Here is a 15,543-nt window from a genome sequence, read left to right on the forward strand (position 1 = left end):
GAAATGTCTCATCCTTGGTTGCCTGGAATGATCTAATAGCTCCTTGTTTTTTTTCCTCTCCCACTCTTCATTCCTCACCTCCCTTTCTATTTCTTTTCTTTCTCCACCTCTCCTCCAATGGCATCACTTCTTCCCCTTAAGCCCATATTCACTTCTTGCTATAAAAATAAGTTAGTGCAGCTCTCACCTTGAGTCACAGAAGCTTCCTTTTATAATAGCTGGTGGTAGTTAATAGACTTACATCAGATCAAAGTGTGGTTGGTGAATGGCTGACCATGGAGTACTCAGTTCCAGGAATGAAACATCTGTGTCATTCCCTGTTAAGGCTCAAGGAACACAGTGGAAGAGAGAGTGGGAACAATGTGAGAGCCAGAGTTTGGGGAGGAATGCTTTGAAGCGATGTCTTCTGGGTAGCATACTCATGAAATCACTTTGAAGCGGTGTCATCTGGGTAGCATACTCATGAGTTCACTTTGAAGTGGTGCCTTCTGGGTAGCATAATCATGAATTCACTGCAACTGTGCCTACCATGCATGGTGGAGGGGCTGATGAGGCCCCACTCCTCACAGAGGGCTTATGGTTAAGAAGAGAAAAAGACATCAAAGTAGGAGGGGGATGGTTGGGAAGAAAAAGGCTTTCTGTGGAAGAGGGGATGAAAAAAAATGTGATGAAGGGTGAAAAATGCTTCAAACTCAATACGTACATGTATGAAAATGTCAAGTAACACAAGAAATGAATTAGGCCACTTGCTAGGTTTGTAGTGGGTAGCCATTCCAGCTTTGGTCTGCAAGTTCCAACCCCCACAGAGGCTTCGGTAACTGTCACGCCTACAAGGCGGGGCCAACCGAGATCCAGATGCACTGGCTCTCTTGGTTCCTGGACCCTGGACGCTGGAGGTAGACCAAGCAGAGTTCTCCAGAGAACACTGCTGGACTGCGCTCCTCTGTCTTTCCCAGACCCTGCAACCTACCTATCCCTTCATTTGTAAGTTACACCACTAAATAAACCTCCCCTTTAACTACGTGGAGTGGCCTTAATAATTTAACCAATACAGGTTAAAGTTTGATTCTGCTCTTATGTATTGTATTCACATTCTACCTGGGAAAACAGACACAAATGGCAGTTATAATACCTTGTGATGCTCTCTTCCTATTTCTTCTTTATAAATGTGTATTTCTAGTCTTCACATTAAAATCCTTCAAAATTCACTCCAAATTCACCTTTCAGTTGAACTACCTGAAATGTAGTTGAACATTTTGAAATGGCTTCATGTTCACATTTTGAAATGGTGTCTTGTTTAGCTCAAGTTAACCTCCAATTCTGTGCCCTCCTGTCTCTGCCTCCTAAATTTAGGGATTATGGAAATGTACCACCGTGCCTGGATCATGCTTGACTTGTTCTCGATTCACTTCAGTTTCTGAAATGGTCTCCTGATAGAATAAAGGGTAAATTTATAAATCTACTCTAAAAAGAAAAAAGAGAGGATAGAGTTATGATATGATATAGATAAAAAATTACTGAATCTACTTTTACAGAACAACAACTTGTGTAAAATGTTTTAAATTGCTATAGGTTTTAGTTTATTACAAATTTAAGGTTAATTTTGCTGTACTGTATGTATACTTCTACTCTTGTTTAAGGTATTATGTTTGTGCAACTCATTTAAAATTATAATGTATAATTAAGAAATACAGATTAGTCATCGATGTTAATCAAACTTGAAGTCATGTTAGTTAAGTTTTCTAGGTATACATAGATATAATTAGGTGGTTAATCTTCAAACACTTCAAAGACCTAGAGAATATGGCATTTAAAATGTTTTAAAAATTTAGACTTTCTAGACAGTGAGACATGTTTGTTCCTGGCAGCATGGATTTACTTCAAAGAGAAAGATGGACATTGAAGACACTGTATATGGAGTTTATCTTCTTCTTGGCAAAAATAGCCATTTGGGCAAGAGGCTGCTCTTGCCTTGACTGCTGATAATATGTTGTATAAACTGGACATGCGGGACCCATAGAAAAGTGACCACTGAACTTCATAAGGCGAGATGGTCCTTCATGTTCCTGCTTCACAGAAGAAACTGCCAGACATTCTACAGGACACAGAGAGAAGTGATTGAGAGACTCTAGTCCTATGGGCTGAAGATGGATGCCCAAACATTGCAGAGGAACTTTGGATGACAGTCCAGGCAGCCAGTTCTCTCTGTCATTCTAAATTTTTGGATGTTACTTACAATGCACTTTGTATTTACTTAAGTAATATTATATCCTTCTGGAGTCTTTGATGTGGTTGAAGACTAGATAGTTATAATTATAATTTTCCTTGGTTATGATAAAACATAAATTAGATATGAAACTTTAGACTCACAAATATAAGATAGATGATAGTATATTTTCTTTAATTTTGCCAAATACAAATAGACTAGATATTGTAACTGTAATTCTTGGTTGATAACTGTTTTTTATATGTAATTTTACTATGTTAAAGTTAAAATCTTCCTTTTTGATTAGCCAGAAAAGGGAATGTTATTCTGTATGCTGTGAATATGTGTTGCTCTGATTTGTTGATAAATAAAATGCTGATTGGCCAGTAGTCAGGCAGAAAGTGTAGGTGGGATAAGGAGAGACAAGGAGAATTCTGGGAAGAGGAAGCTGAGTTGAAAGTTGCCAGCCAGACACAGAGGAAGCAAGATGACAAGGCAGAACTGAGAAAAGGTACCAAGCCACATGGCTAAATAGAAATAAGAATTATGGGTTAATTTATGTGTAAGAGCTAGTCAGTAATAAGCCTGAGCTACTGGCCAAGCAGTTATAATTAATATAAGCCTCTGTGTGTTTACTTGGGGGATGCAAGTGGGAGAGATTTGTTACAACTGCAAGCTGGCTGGGACACAGGAAAACTTCCAACTACAGTCTCCCCCGCAACTCCTTCACTCCCCCACTCCCCACTGCTGTCTTCCTCTATTATAACCCTATATAGACACTACTAGATTTATAATGAGGTTCCCAATAAGCCCATTGGAAGTTGAAAGCACCTTGTCAAAAATATATCTGATATACCTAACCTATCTGTTCTACCTTAAATATTCTTAGGACACTTATATGGGCCAATTCTAAGGATCTCATGTAATGGGCTGAAACATTGTTTCTGCTATAAACAGAAGTGTGGCTCCATCTGCCCAGCATGTGAAGGATTGCATTGTATTTTGCTAGCCCAGGACAAAGATCCAAATTCAGAACTTGAAGAATGGTTCCATTGAGTATATATTGCTTCCACATCATTGTCACATTGGAAAATTAAAATGAAGGCAAGTTGGGCCCATCTCTAAGTCTTACAACTAATCTAATGTTTTTATGTAGGTGCTTCTATTCCTCCCACTGAGCACACAGTAAATGCAAGACATGGTTATTAGAACATTGAAGTTTTCGATTTCTACCAGGCCAGGCATGGGCCATGGAGGTGAAACAGCAATAGTGTGAACCATCTCAGAACTTGCACTAGAGAGTTCCATTGAGACAGGAGTGATCTTAGAGGAAGTGTATCAATGGCACCAGGAGATATCCAAGAGGTCATGATTGACTGGTTTCAAAATGTTCCCACAAGAGTATCTTTCAGAAAAAAAAAAAAGCAAGCAACTATTACATCCTCAAGGCCAGTGAGCATGCAGGCAGCCCACAGTAGTACCACTCAGTTTTCTCTTTCCTCAAAAGGCTGGGTATGATTGATGAGAGAGGAAGAACTGAAATTTAAGTGGGGATCAAGGAAGGGAAGTTGGCAGAATCTTTCCCCTGTGGCAGGAGGAAATGGGAGAAGTAGGGTGTGGGATGTAAGGAGAACTGAAACTCTGCATCAAGGTGGAGTATTGATGACTGCATACGTGCATATGTACATTCCACCTACCCACATGGGATGAGTTTTCCCTTCATTATAAACATCCGTTCAGCATGCAACATGTATTTATTGACTATATATCTCAGTCTATCAAGCCTTTAGGGGCAGAACAATCACCTAGGGTATTTACAAAGAGTCTGGTTAAAGGGCTGTCCTCACACAGGCTTTATTACATAGCTATGCAGTGGAGTGATAAAAGGATTCCTTTAAGCAATATTTTGGTGCAGGGGCCATCAATTCATGCTTGAAGTAGTATCTTAGAGTTCTAGGCACTGGGCTTGGTGCCTAGAGTGCCACAAGGAACTGTGCATGTTTCTTACCCTTAAAAATACAATTTATGCATGTAGTGAGTAAATCACTGACAGATGTGAGCACGCATTTCTTTATTTGGTAGTTTTACAAACGTAGGGCAGTAATAGAGCTAGTGTGAGGAGGCGGGGTTGGGGAAAAAGAAAGGAAGGGAGAGGCAGAGAACAGTATGCCTAGAAAGAAGAGTTTTTTGAGAAAGATGATCTCTAAAATGTACCCGCCCCCGGCTCAAAGAAGGAGGGTGTCTTTGCTCACATTCTGTGAACCATGTAAGAACCAGACTTGGCACAGTCCTTGGAATGCATCAAACCCCAACCTCACCCTTAGTAAGTAAAGGAAATGAGAACCAGAGACCTTAAATGCTTTGTTCAAAGGGAAAGGTAGGATTGTTTACCTCTATAGTTTGGATAGATCTCAAACCAATAAACTCTTATCCCAAGAGGAGGCTTTTATTGGCTTAAAATTCTAGTTCTACATCTAATGTTAAAATCCTTGTAAATACAATATATGTTTAAATGAGTAAAATAATTTAAAAGGCTTGTGGAAATTTCTTTCTGAAGAACTAGTTTATTGAACATAATGCACACAAGCAATCCCTATGGTAATTTATTATGTCATAATATTTCACTATAAATTATTAAAACTGAAAAATGTCATTGGTATAGTAATTAAGTTGTATATATATATCTTCATTTGTTTGGACAGCATGTATTAGCATGTTATGTTTCAAGCACAGTGATTGTATCCTGAGAATTTGTAGATTCAAAGAGAAGATATTCCCATCTGGAAGGGCTGCTTGTCTCTCTGGTGGGCACAGCTCTTTACAGGTCACAAATAGGCACTAGTCATAGGGACAGCCATTTCTAGTCCTGCCCATTGGGAATCAGTTTCCATGCTGTTGACTCAGGGAGTCCACTAAGAAGTTTTTCTCCCTCCAATGTATTTAAGGCCTGGCAAAATAACTTTTAGCATCTATTTCCTTCTAGGATGAAGGATGACTTGCTTCAGAGGATATAGGATATGAGAGAGAGATTTCCGTTCTGGATTAAAGCATGTTGCTTATCTCAAGGGAAGGAAGGAGAGCTCCTGAGCCTCTTCTGGGAAGGGGATCCTCCCTCTCACGGGGAATATTGGGAAGCTTGTGCAGTTTTGAGCCATGCTTGTGCATTGTCTTCTGGTTCATTGCTCACTTTCAAGTGCAAAGATTTAAATAGAATAAGTAGTTTAGAAGACACATGTCCACATCACTCAGTTTTTTTTCCTCATGTGCTATTAGGCAGTTAATAAAATCAAGTTCTATCTAAAGGCATAATTTCAGCAATAGCTCATCTTCCTCCAGCCTCAGCAGTGGCTTATATGTAGTAATGTATTGTATAATGACATTTGGGACAACAATGAACTGAATGCCTGAATGCATGATGGTAGTAGGCTTATAGAACTGTATTGTGGTGGTAGTCGTGTAAGTTGGACAAGAATACTCTGTTTTCATGACAATGAAGCCTTAAGGATGCATCTTTTAGAATGTATTCTTGTTCAGTGATGTGGACTGTACTTTGAGAGTCTGCAGGTCTAAATTTAGGTGACCAGTAAACCTAGTTTTTCATATGAGACAGTATACAGAGAACTGTTCTAGATCAACTAAGGTGTTTCTAAGTCTGAAGTCTTACATGAAAAAGAACACGAGGAATTTCCAAATATATGAAATTCTATGTGTTTCCAGGTGTGATTCACCCCACACTTGTGGCTCCTCATTCACCTTTAACAAGTGCTACATGGGAGCTAAATGTTGTTTATGTTTCTCAGCCATATTGCCTAGATCCTAGCTTTATTGTCCTCTGTCCCTCCTCATTCTAGTGGGGATGTCAAGTGCATGTGTGAGTGAGACCACAATTATGTTTTATTAGCATTTGCAGCTAAAAAAGAAAAGATATCAAATGCTAAGTCTGTACCAGTGTTCATAGGATCACCAGCAGCTTGATAAACTTATAAGCCCAGTAATGTGAGTGATACTAAGCAGGTGTTTGATACAGGAAGATTGAAAGTAAGAAGAATACAGACTGTATAGTGGAACAAAGCATGCTATTTCTAAAATTATTGCCTTGGCCATTCTAAATGCTGTTACTTCTGTTGTTTACATTATCAGGGTAGAATGTAACTGAAGTTTTCCTGGTCCTGCCTGGTCCAAGGTCAGGACAAATCTCTCTCACCCACCAGTCCTGCAGCTCCTCAGACCCAAGTAAACACACAGAGACTTATATTACTTATAAACTGTATGGTCATGGCAGGCTTCTTGCTGTCTAGTTCTTATATCTTAAATTAATCCATTTCTATTAATCTATACCATGCCATGTGGCTCATGGCTTAGTGGTATCTTTACATGTTGCTTCTCATGACAGCGTCTCCTAACTCAGCCTTCCACTTCCCAGAATTCTCCTCTCTCCTTAGCCCACCTATACTATACTTCCTGCCTGGCTACTGGCCAACCAGCATTTTATTTTCAATCAGTCAGAGCAACGGTAGAATACTGTATAGAACTTGAATTCTTGGCTCTTGACTCTATCTCAGCCAGCTACTAGCACTTTGACTGGAAGGAATTTTCACAAGATATCAAAAGGTTGAAATAAGACTGTCTAAATTATTTTGTCAAATTGCTTATGTTTTGTCTATAACATTAGAAAGATTAATGGCTGCACATGGGTGTTATAGAGCTAATGAGAGCAAGAGTATGGGAACCCTTAGGTCACTCAAACTTGAGTGAGGCACACTAGAAGGTTTTATTTTCCTCCCTTTGGTTCTCCTAACCTGTCACTATTCTTGCTGCTCGACTGGCCTGGTGGGACATGTGTGGGACAGGTTTAAGAGGAAAGAAGGAAGGAGAACGGCAAGAGAAATAAAGGAGGCAGTCCTTTGGATCACCCAGCTTCAGAGTCATGGTGCATGACCTTGAGCACAGCCACAAACTGCCAATAAATACTGTCCCAAACTCCCTAGCTCAGATTCCAGACTACTGTCTGTGATGAATTGCAGTGTTTCAACTCTATACTTGATTCTTCCTGCTCTTATAGACTGCCTGGGTTACACAGTGGATTAAAGGCCAGTGTGGGGGAAACTGAGGAAGATTCTATGTCTTCTGTATTCTAGAGGACTTATGTTTAATACCTGGAATCTCAAAGCCAATCCAAGACAAAAATAAGCAACAAAACCCCCACCAATTGCTAGTATAAGTTACAAGAAAAACTGTAACCTCCCACCAAATTGTACAGGGCAAAACAACTTTAGAAACTTTGCTCATTCTCAAAGGTTTTCAAACTTTCCTCTGGGAAAGATGACATCTTGCTTCAACCAGGGACTGTGTATATATGGGAGAAATTCCATGGTGAACATGTTAATAATTAATATGATTTTCAAAAGACATAAGAGATGATATGGTTGGTCACTTATAGTCAGTGGATGACTCCTGTTGGGATTGCTGTAAAACTCTTCGAACCCTGTCAACCAGCTGTGCAGGTTCCTGTCACTAAGAATGCTGCCATTCATAAACGGAGTAAAGCAGCTAGGTACCTGTTGGCAAGGGCTTAGTTCAACCCTCAAGCGGAAATGTCCAAAGCTCTCATGTTGCAGATATGAATAGCATTGTGGAATATCTTATCTGGCGATCATCTAGTGTAGACTCTCACAAACAGTGAGAATTTCTTCTATAGGGTTTCTGTCAGAAAACATCCAGTATCTTTTCAGTTCCTATAGGCAGGGACCCTGGCCCTCTGTTCTTGAGGATGCTGATTTCAACATTGACTCTGAATGTAAGATTATTTTCTTGGAAAACTATTCTCTATAAATACCAAATTCTGTGTCTACCACACCACTGAAGAAGCCCTTTATTTTCTTTTTAATAAAAGTTAGGGTCAATTCACATAAAGGCAGAGGATACATCAGCTTGTCATAACGAGATCTGGTGTTCAGACTCATGATGAAACAGCCCTTCATCTGGGCTTCATTCCCAGTCAACGGTGTCAAAGAGCTGACTGGAAGGGACAGTGATGAACTCTAACTTATTTATCCACTCAGTAAATGTTCCAATGCTAGCTATGTTCCTGCCACTGTTCGAGGAATAAAAAAAAATTAAACTGAGACAACATAGATAGCAATTTGTATCCTTAAGAACCTTACAGTCTAAATGACGAGGACAGATGAAAAAACAAAACAAAATAAAAAACAAGACACATGAAGATAGAATAGATTAGATGGTGACAATTGTCAAGAGAAATCGGGTAGAGAGGCGGGAGTTGGGGGAGGAGCCCTTGGGAGATTGTGGAATTGTAGGTAGGGCAGCAAAGGACTGAACTGTCAAACAGGTGAGAGGTCAGGGTATTCAGATGTGGGGAAAGAATCCTAGAGGCTGAAGCATCATACTAGGTCAACGATATGGTGGAGATGTGGGTATCAAGCACCAGGTAGCCAGGTTGGAGAACCTGGGACAGAAGGAAGGCAGTGTATGGAATGGGAGGAAAGAGTGGGGAAAACGGAGGGTGCAGGGTCTTGGCTGTTGTAGCCCAATAGGTTTCCTAGTGACTGTACCCACCAGAACTGCATAAGAGGTCAATTGGACCAAAGGCCTGAGTAACAAGTGTTTGTAAGGGTCTACACTTGACTGTAACTAGCAAGGGGGAGGTCTTTTGCCCCACCGCTTGGCATTGTTATAAACAGACCTTTGGAATAAAGTTCTGGGCCGGTGGATAAGGATCCAGGCCCACCCAAGTCTATTCTGTGGTTTCTCTCTCCTCTATTTCTAACTAAGTCTCTTATTCCTCATTCCTCAAGAGTCCTTGGGGTAAATTAATGGTGGGGGCTGGTGCCCCACACTTAGACATCATTGAAAGAGGCCTGGGTTTCCTCTGTGTAAGGTGCATTCTTTGCCTATCATGCGGTTGACTTTTCCCTAGTGATAGGTTCTCTGGATTTTTATGCAGCGGTGACTTAAGTGCCTGAGTGACAACTTAGCTAGTGTAAAATCTAGTGCTCTATCTTTCAGAACCTGGTTGAGTTCTGGAACTGTTTCTGTGGAGAAGCTAGAGACAAACTCATTATCTGTCCTTTCTAAATGACTTGTTTCTGATGCCTATCTGCCTGGATAGATAACACTCAAGTTCAAGGAACTGCCTTGTAGCAAGCATTCAGCATTTTCCCCCAGAACATAAGTTTTAAAGCTGATTCAGTCCTCTCTTCACTGCTAGACATTTTTCTATGTCTTCTTCTGAAAAATCAATTATATTTATGCAGGATCTGTACATTCCAAGTTGTTTTCTAGTTCTTGGAATCTATGGGGTTTGCTCCGCTCTCCTTGCAGTGAGATATGTGGTGGTATTAATTCTGTTTCTGGCAGTGTGTATTCTGTTATTGATGCTTATAATTTATTAATTATTTATTTTTTCCTATTAATCTCTTCTTTAATGTTATCATTATTACTTATAATGTATTTTTGTAGGTCCTAGAGTATTTTAAAAATGCCATTTAGGGCTCTTCTTCTAGATCTTTTTTTTTTACTGATTTCATGTCCTCTTTCAATTCCCTTTATAAAGGAAATTTCTTCCTTAGATTTTCTTTGTCTCAGAATAGATTTTTTTTAAAATCAACACATTGCTTTTATTACTAAGCTACAAAAAATGTAGTATGCTTGAACCCTTAAATTTGCGTGGCTTGTCCATCATTCAAAAATATGGAATGCTTCATGAATTTATTTGCATGTCTTCCTATCACAGGGGCCATGCTAATCTTCTCTATATCATTTCAATTTTTAGGATATGTGCTGCTGAAGTGAGCACTAGAATAGATTCTTAATTGTACTTTTCATCCTTTGTTCCTTCATTTGATGACTAGCCCTATTCAGCTTTACTTATCCTTACTGTGACTGTATCTGTATGTATATGTGATTGCTATACTTACAGATACAGATATGTGACTGTATCTGTAAGTATAGCAATTTTGTCTCTGTCCTCACCCTTAGCTACACAGGTGTAGACATCTCACTGTATTACTTCTAATGCTCTAGTAGTAGTCATCTATCATTAATCATCAAAATAGTTCAACAGCTAGTTTTAGACATCAAGTAAGTACCAGATACTATTTTGTATACTGAGGGTAAAACAGGTTAAAATCTTTGTCACTGTGGAGTTTCCACTGTAATGGAGGGACACAAAAAATAAATGATAAGCCTATGTAGACTCACTATGTAAGATGGAAAAATATGTGGTAAGGCCAGGTTACCATTGGGCATTTTGAGAAGGTGATGGGAAGGTTGGATGCGGGTGTTTTTTTTTTTGTTTTTTTTTTTGTATAGGAGAACCATGACTACTTTTCACATCTATAACACTTGTTAGGTCGCCACTCTTTTCTGTCAGTTCTCCAGCACTCTTTTCTTTCCTTATCAAGATCATGTGGCCCTCAGAGGTTCAGATTAAGGCTGGGGCACTTTGTAGATTGAGTAGGGAGACAGAGAAAGGGGTCAGCTGTGACCTTGGGCAGGCAAGCCTTCATTGCTCTGCATTTCTTCACCCTACCTGTTACGCTTTAGATATGGTTTGAGTAGGTCCTCCCAAACTTCATGTGTGATAAGCTTGGTCCTTAGTGTCACTGCGTTGATAGACAGTAGAATTTGGAGGGAGTGGGTAGGGCTTAGTGTGAGGTGCTTATATCTTCAGGTGCTACCTTGAAAGGGATTGAATTCTTGTGGGATCCTAGCAAGTTACCTTTGAAAAAGAGTTATGACAAACTCCTTTGTATCTTACCTGCCTTACATGTAATTTCTACCATACACATAGCTATCATTGTAGCATCATCTTCATGAAGCCTTCATCAGAGGCCAAACTGATCAGGCCACTGGATATTGTCTTTTTACCCTCCAACAATGTGAATTAAATTGTCTTTCCTTTTATAGGTATTTTCTTGTGGCAACAACAACAAAGAAAATGGATTAGATTAGTTTGCAAGGAGGTCTGCACACTCTTTAGCAGGATGCTGGCAGAAGAATCTGTTCTGAGGGAAAGGGGTTTCTGATACGGCTGTCTCCTTCAGTCACTCCAGACTCATGTTTGAATTTGTTTGACTTTGTGGGATGGCAACAGTCCTGCCTTCCTTCGGAGTGGGAGGGCAGAACTCAGATGCTATGCACATGGCATTTAGCATTGCACTTCATTGACGTCATAAAGAACAAACTGATAGACAATAGTTTCCTCATTTTGAAAACAGTCCAGTTCAAGAGGGCTGATCTTCATTTTGGTGTGTAAGGAAATGAAATATGAGTCTTATTATTAAGTTTGTGCTTATGGGTGACCTTCATGCCTTTTACACAGTAGGTACTTTCCTGAGTGTGTGCAATGTTTAAAAATTTATTCTGACTACTTTTCAACCTTAGGACATGGGATTTTTTTTCTTCATATTTTGATCCAATGCACAGATCTGAAAGGCTTTCCATCCATTACAAATGTTTTTCTTTTTCTTTTTCTGCTCACAGTAGAACACTGTGAAGTATTGCATGGTGGGGCTACAGACTCTGGATTGCCCTAGATTCTGCCAATTCAGAATGAAGGTGCAACAGCAACCTTAATTTTGCCTTCTCGAAGGGTTACAGCAGTCTTTTGTTATGTGATCATTCACCCCAAAGAGCTAAATTCTGCACCGCTTGGCTCTCACTCCACCTGCAAAACCCTCTTTGAAATCAATGGGACTCCGGGCACCATGAGGCTAGGCATAACGTGGGAGAATTAGGCTCCATGCATTCACAACTACAAAATGACACAGATATATGCATTTCTTACCTGCTAAGAAAGGCTTAAAAGGGCACAGCTTAGCTACCTGATGGTGTCTTCTGAAGGAGCTATACAGAAGAAAAGAGTGTGGGCTCTCCCATTTATGTAAGTCACATCCTGTGTCATGTCACTAACTCATATATAGTTGTTGGATAAAAGCCTACATTGTACAGGAAAGGTAACCTTGTGAAAATGACAAGCGTAGGCTTTCTCTGTGTTTTATGCAATTAAAATGTTAACCTTGACATTATACTAGCCCTTCAGTTTTCTTTATACGTCCTTCAGTTTGCAAACCTGAGGAACTTTTTTTTTCCTGGTGTGTGTGAAGTATCTACAACGAGGCACTATTTTTTCCTGTCTGTGACATCTTTATGAGTAGTCATGGGAGTGGCTGTCCCAGGTGAGAGCACTGACTTCTATTTGAGATTTCCTTCAGTGTCTCTATTCCTCCCTCGTTCCATAAACTTTTTCCCAATCCTAGCCCATCTCCCATGCTACTGAGGGATTTTTTTGGTGAAGAGGAGAATGCTAGTGAAGACTGGCCCTTCTAGCACCAAACTGGCAAGTGGGATCTCTCGTGATATCTCTTCATTCATGGAGGGTTCCCTATTTCTCCTTGGAGAAAATTGATTGCACTACCTGAGACTTCCAATTTTCCTCAAATGTAGCAGAGTCTTCTTATTCCTTTCCATACTCTGTGCCCCGATGTTTCTCCTTTGCTCTTATCTTTAAACAGGACTTCCTTATTCTTGTCTACACAAGAGAAACACCCAACAGGAGGGTAGGTGATGTAGAAAGCACCTTTTAATGAGTGGTGGTGAGCAATAATATCCCTCAGAATGCATCCTCCAACAGCTAGACACAGAGCCCTTCAATGCCCATGTGAGATGTGCCCCCCAACCCAATATCCATCTGATGGCATGTTTATTGAGATTCTGTAAGTACAGTTGTCTGGATCTGTTCCGGTTCCTATTTCTGTCTCTACTTCCAACTCTTCTCTTTGGTAAGGCAATAGTGACATTGGCTATGGGCATTTGTGAGGACACTTGTTGGAGATGTATTTGGTACTGGTTTAGTGGTAAGTTAGTGCTGGATATCTTGGTAAAGGAAAGCATTGAGCACTATTCCCACCACACATCTTTATGATGTGGACAGGCATTCCTAAGGTGGCACCTGTCACTGGAGGATGGTGGGTAGTAGAGATAGCACGTGAAATGTGCAAACCCAGAAACTCATGTGTAAAAAATTATTCCATCTATTATAACTCTGCCAGTGCCTATGATACTAGGGATTAAAAAGAAGATTAATCACTATAGAATGATGCTTCAGAAATTTCTATAAACACTGATATTATATAATTTTTGTTACCTGAAGAGACATTTGAAAGGTAGTAACCAAAATACAGGCAATGTTGAAGAGTATGAATGTGTTGGTGGATTTTGTGATGTTGCTTTTTCAACTTTTAAATTTCTGTTTTGCTAAAATCTTCCTTAGCTCAACAAATACCTAGTACCTGATCTTGACAGATCCCCAAATTATATAAACTTTCATTTCTACAACTCTAACCTGCCCATACAGAAAGAATATTATTTACTTAAATAAATAAATAATATCTTTTTATATATAAACTAGTAACAGGCAAGGCTTACCCACTTAATTCTCCTTGAGTACCCCCACCATACAGTCAATGTGGCCAATGGTCTTGCTGTGTTAGCCTTAGCACAAGGGCCATGGAGATGGCAAGCCCAATTTGGACTCTAGTCTTCTTCAGTTATTCCAGGTCTTCATGGAGCTTGTTGTTCAGATAATTATTCCAGAACTTGATTTTATTTTCCATCATTTCTCTCAGAAAATGATGTGGGATCTTGTACCAGCATGGATTCACAATAATGGCAATCACATGTTCCACTTTGTCCTCAATGAGCTTTCCAGCCCTTTTAGTGAGGTCAGTGTTCCCTTCTCTTGACACCACACAAGTGCACCTTTTGCCCATACCCACAATGGCACCAATGACAATGGCTACTGTTTGCTGCCTATGGATGTTGCTGCTATTCTCAGGGATCACTAGTGACATGGTGGCAGCATCATGGTGACACACAGTCCTCCTGCAGAAGAACTTACAATTACCTTAAGTGCATTTTAGGAATTGCAGAAGTTAATTCTTCTGAGACCATTTTGGAACTCAGATCCATATCTGTGAAGCCATCTTATGATGGATCTGTTGGACATCTGAATATCCTCACATAACTCATTAATGAATTATTCTTGCTAAATTACTTCTAACAGATCCCTTCAAAATGCCTCAAAACAATAACCAAAATGCTATAAGACAACTAAAAGCAATAAAGGAACAAACTTAATTCAACTTGAATGGAAATAGCAAATAAAAAAGGACCTTGTGGCATGGTGACTGGAAGCCATTAACTCCAGTTTGACACAAGTTCCCCTGTTCCAGGATCAACATGGAAAATGAAATTGCATACATGCTAATAGCATGAATAAATAGCATCCCTTTCTGTTGTGATTTAAGATGTGAGCTCTCAGCTGTTCCTTTTGCTATGTATGTTATCTGCGGTCACAACTCCTTGCTGTGATAGACTCTTAGCTCTCTGTAAATATAATGCCAAATGAACTTTTTATTTTGTAAGTTGCCATGGTCATGGTGTTTTATCACAGCTGTAGAAAAGTAACTAATACAAAAGTTTGTACCAGGGAGTGACCTATTGCTGTGGTGGTATTGTGTTCCCTGAAATATTGTACACCCTAATAAAACTTATCTGGGGTCAGAGACAGAACAGCCACAATATTAAACATAGAGGATAGGCAGTGGTAGCACATGCCTTTAATCCTAGCATTCCAGAGGCAGAAATCCATATGTTCAAGATACAGCCAAGCATGGTGACTCACACCTTTAATCCCAGAAAGCGAGCCTTTAATCCCAGGGTGATAGCAGATAGCAGAAAGGTATATAAGACGTGAAGACCAGGAACTAGAAGCATTTTGACTGGTTAAGGTTTTAGGCTTCTAGCAGCAGTTCAGCTGAGATCCATTCGATATGAGGACTCAGAGGCTTCCAGTCTGAGGAAACAGGATCAGCTGAGGAACTGGCAAGGTGAGGTAGCTGTGGCTTGTTCTGGCTCTCTGATCTTCCAGCATTCACCTCAATAACTGGCCTTAGGTTTGATTTTATTAATAAGAACTTTTAAGATTGCTGCTACATATTGCTGTGACAGACATGACCATGCTGTTGTTTGGAGGAATGTGGAAGACTTTGGGAGTTTGGACTAGAAATGCAATTGAATACTGTACCTTAACAATTCCTTTTAGTAGGATCCGGGAAGACAATGCTGAGCGCAGTTTGTACTGTGGGGCCTCAGTTCAAGAGATTTCAGATAGTAGCAGCTGGGCTAGGGACCTTTCTTGTGATATTTTGGCAAAGAATGTGGCAGCTTTTTTTCTTTGTCCTAAGAACTTGCCTGAGCCTAATTTAAAGTAATTAGACTAATTTCTGTGGTAGAGAAGATTGCAAGACAACATA

At 39.8% G+C, this 15,543-nt stretch overlaps 1 protein-coding gene and 1 non-coding gene across 2 annotated transcripts in view; both read right to left on the reverse strand.

Moving 5' to 3' along the window:
- The window catches only part of Pou6f2 (POU class 6 homeobox 2), a 341,728-nt gene that overhangs the window by 97,158 nt on the left and 229,027 nt on the right, over nucleotides 1-15,543 (reverse strand). The window lies entirely within an intron of this gene.
- Nucleotides 9,911-10,022, reverse strand: LOC121829865 (U6 spliceosomal RNA). Its single transcript, XR_006072933.1, has one exon. It is a non-coding gene; the product is annotated as a U6 spliceosomal RNA (small nuclear RNA).

The sequence above is a fragment of the Peromyscus maniculatus genome, chromosome 5 (genome assembly GCF_049852395.1).
Source record: "Peromyscus maniculatus bairdii isolate BWxNUB_F1_BW_parent chromosome 5, HU_Pman_BW_mat_3.1, whole genome shotgun sequence".
NCBI classification, from domain to species: domain Eukaryota; kingdom Metazoa; phylum Chordata; class Mammalia; order Rodentia; family Cricetidae; genus Peromyscus; species Peromyscus maniculatus.